Below are 6,530 nucleotides of genomic sequence, written 5' to 3'. Positions count from 1 at the left end.
CCATCCGTCCCAAGTAGATCCTGGGAAAGGATCTGGGGTGTTTATCTAAGGCGTTCCTTGAGATAAACTTTAACTGTGTAGGTGTGGGACATTCAAGTAGTTGCTAGTGAAGAGGCTACTCTACACAAGCAGGACCAAGGGGGCAGGCTTAGAACCAAAAAAGAGACCAGAAGCTTTAATTTAACTTTTAAGTGTACGCAAAATAATTCAATTAACTGTTGGAGGAATTACAACACATGAAACATATGCAGTTGCAAATCACACAGCATTTTATTACTCACACAATTCCTGGTGCTGCGGGTACAGGCTTAAGTGGGATTCCAGTGGTGCTGTCCTTGGGGATCTGGCAGTTAGGCTGGTCTGTCTGGATGCAGGGGGCCAGCGTTCCTCACCTGAGAACTTGATCGCATCTCAATTGGGTGTTACTAGCTGTTCTTCTGTTGTCTGGCAGAGAGAGGAGAGGACAGGCCTTTGTGGCTGTCTCAACAGACGAGCACCAGGCTGGTTGGGAACCCCACTTTTAAAGCTTGCACCCCATTTGCAGTAGTCCAGGTGGCTATCAGTGAATTGCGTCAATGCACACATGTTTATCTCAAACAGGGCGAGGGGCTACAGGTGGTTATCTAGGGAGAGTACATCACTCATTCAGATGGTTACTTTGACAAGTCACTCTGAGTTTTTTACTGAAGTTCAAATCCTTATCTATGAGGGACACAAGCTTCAGGGCAGTGAGGAATGTGTTCTTAATATCACGCTTTAAGTTTTAAGGAAAGTTAGCTCAAACATTTAAAAACATTTCTTAGACATTTTTCAGGCATCCTCAAAGCATTTTTAAAGTATTTTTAAACATTTTTATATATTACTACACTATCCTGTTCCAGAACACTCAGAGGCAAATGGAGCCATGAGGGGCCCCTCCCAGGACTGATGCAGGAAGCCAAGCAGCAGATCCGGTATTTACATGAAGAATTTCCAGTGTCTCGGTCAGTTCCCAGAATGGCTGAAGGCTTTGATGTTAGTACCAATGTGATCAGAAGGGTTTAAAAAAAGCAAGTTTATACCCACATTGGAGTAGAAACTGAAGCAGGATCAAAAAGTTCTTAAGAAAGCTGGGCTTGCCCACTCGCTCGGCCAGCTTCCAGGCCCTGGGGAGACCTGGAAGCTGCTTTCTGCAGGCCACCCTGTGTCAGGAGATGAAGCCTCATCCCAAGGTCAAGTTCACAGAACAGCTTTGAAGGTGATAGAACTAAGTACTCAGAATACAAACACTCCGAGGAGACAGAAGGGAAGGAATAAAGGAGTCCAGAGCCCGGAGAAGGAAAGCTTTGTGCCTGTTGCTTCAGCCCAAGGTCATCAGAGAGAGCGGCAGAAGTACTCCACCAGTGATTGTGAGGGCATCAGAGGCACTGACAGTGATGGATTGCCAAGTGCAAAGAAGCTGGAAGAGTTGACGGCAAAAGAACTGGGTGACCAGAACTTCAGCAGCAGGTAGTGCAGAGGGGGCGCGAGTTCTTTGATGACAATGAGAGCTTCCTGTACAGCATTTGAACTGGAGCCTGGCTTGTGGAGATGTCATGTAAAACATAGCTGAGCGAGTATATTTGAGCTGCCTGGATTTCTGTGTATGGATTATCCACCTTGGAAAATGATGAGCCTGAAAATGGAAATAGTTGCTTGGATTTCAATCTGACAAGAGACAGTGAACTTCACAGGGCAGATGTGTATGGGGGCAGCATGAATACCTGGCTAGGTATAGTCTAGCTTCTGGAGCATGGCTCCTGGTCTGAGCCATGTGAATATTCAGTACTCACCCTTTTTGCTTAGGCCAGTGGTTCTCAACCTTCCTAATGCCGCGACCCTTTAATACAGTTCTTCATGTTGTCGTGACCCCCAATTTAATTATTACAAATTGAACATAATTAAAGCATAGTGATTAATCACAAAAACAATATGTAATTAGATGTGTGTTTTCCGATGGTCTTAGGCGACCCCTGTGAAAGGGTCATTCGACCCCCAAAGGGGTCACAACCCATAGGTTGAGAACCGCTGGTTTAGGCTTTCTATGTGTTGAAACCAGCCTGTGTTGAATGTGTTAAGAGTTTGTTGTACTTGCAATATGTGTTTGGGAGGAATTGAAAAGTTTTCCTTCTGATATCATTTACTTCTTGATTAATGAACACTAACAGTTCTGGAGCTGTTTAGTCAATTGGTTGTATTCATTATGTGCAAAATAAAGCGAAATGTAGCAAAAAATAAAATAAATAAGTATAGGACCTAGGCAAGTGTGTAGATTTGGATGACAAGGGGGCTGCCTTGAAATCTAGGACAAAGTTTCCCTCCACTGGGCACCTCTATGACTGGAGGCTTATCTCACCCAGGTGAGGTGTATTCACCTTTGTAAGGCCCTATGGTGGAGTGGGGTAGGGAGAAAAGGCTGTGGGAAAGATAGGACCCATAGCTAGGCAGGTTTGCTCTCAGGCAGGTAGGTGCTTGTTAGGAGAGTACACTTAGAAATGGAGATCTGAGCATCAGTCCCTTTAACGCTACTTGTGCTCTGTTCCCTTTGGAGAATCTCTATGTATCTGTGATCACTTCCATTTGATTTAGGCCACACATCTGGATGACAAGCAAAATAGTCCACCATCCACCTGTATCCCATTTTCTAGATGTTTGGTTTCTTACGGACATAATCTGAATCTAACCTAGCCCTGTTTTTAAAAAATAGTCAATGTGAAATATTTCAGATATATACAACAAATCTTGAGCTATCGCCCATCTTCAATAATCAAGAACACATGGATACTTTTTATGTGCACCCTCCACCCAGCCTTCCCACTGGGTAATGTTGAAGCAAATTCTAGACATCATATATCATTTCACTTCTAAATAATTCTTATGTATTGTATAGTTTTAAAAACATGTAACAATACTATTATCTCACCTAAAAATTTTTAATATCAAATATAGCCAATCAGCAATCAAGTTTCCCCAACTGTGTCATAATTAAAAAAAAATAGTTGGCTTGAAATTGAATCCAAATATGATCTACATATTCCATTTGGTTATTATATATCTTTGTTATTTAATCTATACATTTCCCCTCTTTTTTCCCCCTGAAAGTGTTTTTGTTGAAGATATGGATTATTTTTCTTATTTCACTCACATCATGTTATTAAAATATACCTTGTTTCATGTATTTTCTGTAACCTGACATTCCAAAAATGTCATCAGACTCAGGTTGAATATTTTGGCAAAAATATGTAATGGGTGGTATTGTATATGTCCATCCAGCGCATCATACCTGGTGGCTCCTCTTTTTGAGCTATGAATGAAAATTGCTGGTCACCACCTGAGTGCATTATTTAACCAGGGACTCGCAAACCAGTGACATCCTAATTCTTATATTTCTTCCTTTTCCTAACTGGAATACATCTGTAGAGAGAAACTTTCCTTCACTGACTATTTGGTGACACAGAAGTACAGTTTTTAAAGGAGAGTACTCAGCTCTTTAAAATATGAATTAAAAAATAATGAATTTCCAATTGTTATTCTTTTAAAATCTCATTTTAGTCCTCTCATAGATTCATCCTAAGATGAAGGATTGTTTCTCTTCAGCGAATCTGGAAATTAAATGATTTCTGGTCCTTAGTTTATTTTTATTTTATTTTTTTACTTTGCCATATTTTTTAAAATTAACTTTATTGGAGTGACATTGGTCAACATGAACATAAAGGTTTCAGATGTGGGTTTCTATGTTACAAGATCTGTATATTGCACCATGTGCTTACTACTCAAAGTCAGATCTCCTGTCACCTTAGGATCTCCTCTATCCCACCCCTTCTCTCTGGCAACCACCACTCTGTTGTTTGTGTTCATAAGTTCAGGTTTCTATCCCACATATGAGTGAAATCATATGGTTCTTAGCTTTTTCTGACTGACATATTTCACTTAACATAATGTTCTCAAGGTCCATCCATGTTGTTGCAAATGGTGCTATTTCATCCCTTCTTACGGCTGAGTAGTGTTCTGTTGTGCACATGTACCACATCTTTCTTTATCCAGTTCTCGATCACAGGACACTTAGGTTGTTTTCATGTCTTGGTCACTGTGAATAATGCTGTAATGAACATAGGGGTGTATATATCTTTGTGAATACATGCTTTTGAGGTTTTCGGTTATATACCCAGGAGAGGGATTGCTGGGTCATATGAAACCTCTATTCTCAATTTTTTGAGGAATTGCCAGACTGCTTGCCATAGTGGTTGTACCAGTCTATATTCCCACCAGCAGTGGATGAGGGTTCCCTTTTTCCCCCCACAACCTCTCCAACACTTGTTATTGCTTATCTCTAACAAGTGTGAGGTGGTATCTCATTGTACTTTTTATTTGCATGTCCCTAGTTGTCAGTGAAGTTGAACATCTTTTCATATATCTACTGGCTGTTTGTATGTCTTCTTTGTTTTTGTTTTTTTAATTAAATCTTTATTGTTCAGATTATTACATTTGTTCCTCTTTTTTCCCCCATAATTCCCCTCCTCCCAGTTCCCGCCCCACCCTCCGCCCTCACTCCCCACCCACTGTCCTCATCCATAGGTGCACGATTGTTGTCCAGTCTCTTCCCGCATCTCCCACACCCCTTTCCCCCCCAAGAATAGTCAGTCCATTCCCTTTCTATGTCCCTGATTCTGTTATAATCACCAGTTCATTCTGTTCATCAGATTATTTATTCACTTGATTCTTAGATTCACTTGTTGATAGATGCATATTTGTTGTTCATAATTTGTATCTTTACCTTTTTCTTCCTCTTCCTCTTCTTTAAGGATACCTTTCAGCATTTCATATAATCCTGGTTTGGTGGTGATGAACTCCTTTAGCTTTTCCTTATCTGTGAAGCTCTTTATCTGACCTTCAATTCTGAATGATAGCTTTGCTGGATAAAGTAATCTTGGTTGTAGGTTCTTGGTATTCATCACTTTGGATATTTCTTGCCACTCCCTTCTGGCCTGCAAAGTTTCTGTTGAGAAATCAGCTGACAGTTGTATGGGTATTCCCTTGTAGGTAACTGAGTTTCTTTCTCTTGCTGCTTTTAAGATTCTCTCTTTGTCTTTTGCTCTTGGCATTTTAATTATGATGTGTCTTGGTGTGGTCCTCTTTAGATTCCTTTTGTTTGGGGTTCTCCGCGCTTCTTGGACCTGTAAGTCCATTTCTTTCACCAGGTGGGGGAAGTTTTCTGTCATTATTTCTTTAAATAGGTTTTCAATATCTTGCTCTCTCTCTTCTTCTGGCACCCCTATAATTCTGATGTTGGTACGCTTGAAGCTGTCCCAGAGGCTCCTTACACTATCCTCGCATTTTTGGATTCTTTTTTCATTCCGCCCCTCTGGTTGGGTGTTTTTTGCTTCCTCGCATTTCAAATCATTGACTTGATTCTTGCACTCCTCTGGTCTGCTGTCAGGAGTCTGTATAATATTCGTTATTTCAGTCCGTGTATGTTTAATTTCTAATTGGTTCCCCATCATAACATCGAGGGTCTCATTAGTTTTCTTGTAGATCTCATTAAGTTTATCGGCGGCTTCTAAACAGTTCTTGAGAGACATTAAAAGTGTGGTTCTGAACTCTATATCTTCCATTGACAATTTTATCCTGTTTCTTTGTCTCTGCATTTTGTTATGCTTTCTTGGTGCACCCCCTAGTGGTCTTTGTGCGCTGTCTTGTAGTTAAGCCTTGATTGTTGTAGCTAATACCAGGGAGGGTTTGACCTCCAGGCCAAGTGGCTGTGAGAATCAGCTGTGTCTGCAGTGAGAGAACTTCTGTCCTCTAGGGAGGTGCTAATCTAGCCTTTGCCTGAGGCTATCCGGCAGGTGCCTCTGTGCAGGGCTTGGGCGGGGCGGGTCACACAGGATCAACAGGGTGGGCTGGAGAGAGCAGTTATGGCCGCTCTCAGTCCTGTCCCCAGGGGCTCTGCCTCTCTGAGTCCCAGCACCCACTGCAAACCTCGGAGAGAAAGCTGCACTTGCTCTGACCAAAGCCAGACAGTCCGGCTTCTCCCGTTTGAGTCTGGGTCCCTAAAGACTCGCCCGGATCTGGAGCTCAGAGTCTGCGACTCCCTCCCGATTGAAAACGCCAACTGCGCCCTCAGCCACCAGCCCGCTCTGCATGCACTGCGCACCTCAGTATTTGACTTTAGCACTGCGCCTCCTCTGAGTGTCCATATGCATTTCTCTTTCCTCCTAATTGTAGGACTTCCACTCAGCCAGCGTTCCTGTGGTTCTGGGTGATGTCCGTTCCGTCTTTTAGTTTCACTTTTGAAGTAGTTGTTCAAGGCAGCAGACTCCAGCGTTAACCTATGCCGCCATCTTGGTTCTCCCCCTGTATGTCTTCTTTAGAAAGGTGTAGTTTCAGGTTCTCTGTCCACTTTTCGATTGGGTTGTTTGTTTGGTGTTGAGTTTTATGAGCTCTTTATATAGTTTGGAAATTAAACCTTTGTTGGAGATACTGTTTGCAAATATCATCTTCCAGCTGGTTGTCTG

General features: G+C 42.1%; 1 pseudogene across 1 annotated transcript; it reads left to right on the top strand.

Annotated features, from left to right (window-relative positions):
* Positions 1–927: 927 nt before the first annotated feature.
* LOC308513823 (neugrin-like) lies at positions 928–1,548 on the top strand (annotated as a pseudogene). The gene has a single exon. The product of its transcript is annotated as a neugrin-like (transcript).
* The last annotated feature ends 4,982 nt before the right edge of the window (positions 1,549–6,530 follow it).

This window comes from Myotis nattereri (assembly GCF_964212035.1).
Source record: "Myotis nattereri genome assembly, chromosome: 2".
In the NCBI taxonomy this organism is placed as follows: Eukaryota; Metazoa; Chordata; class Mammalia; order Chiroptera; family Vespertilionidae; genus Myotis; species Myotis nattereri.
The sequence above is the reverse complement of the archived record's forward strand: the minus strand, read 5'-3'. Positions and strand labels throughout refer to the sequence as shown.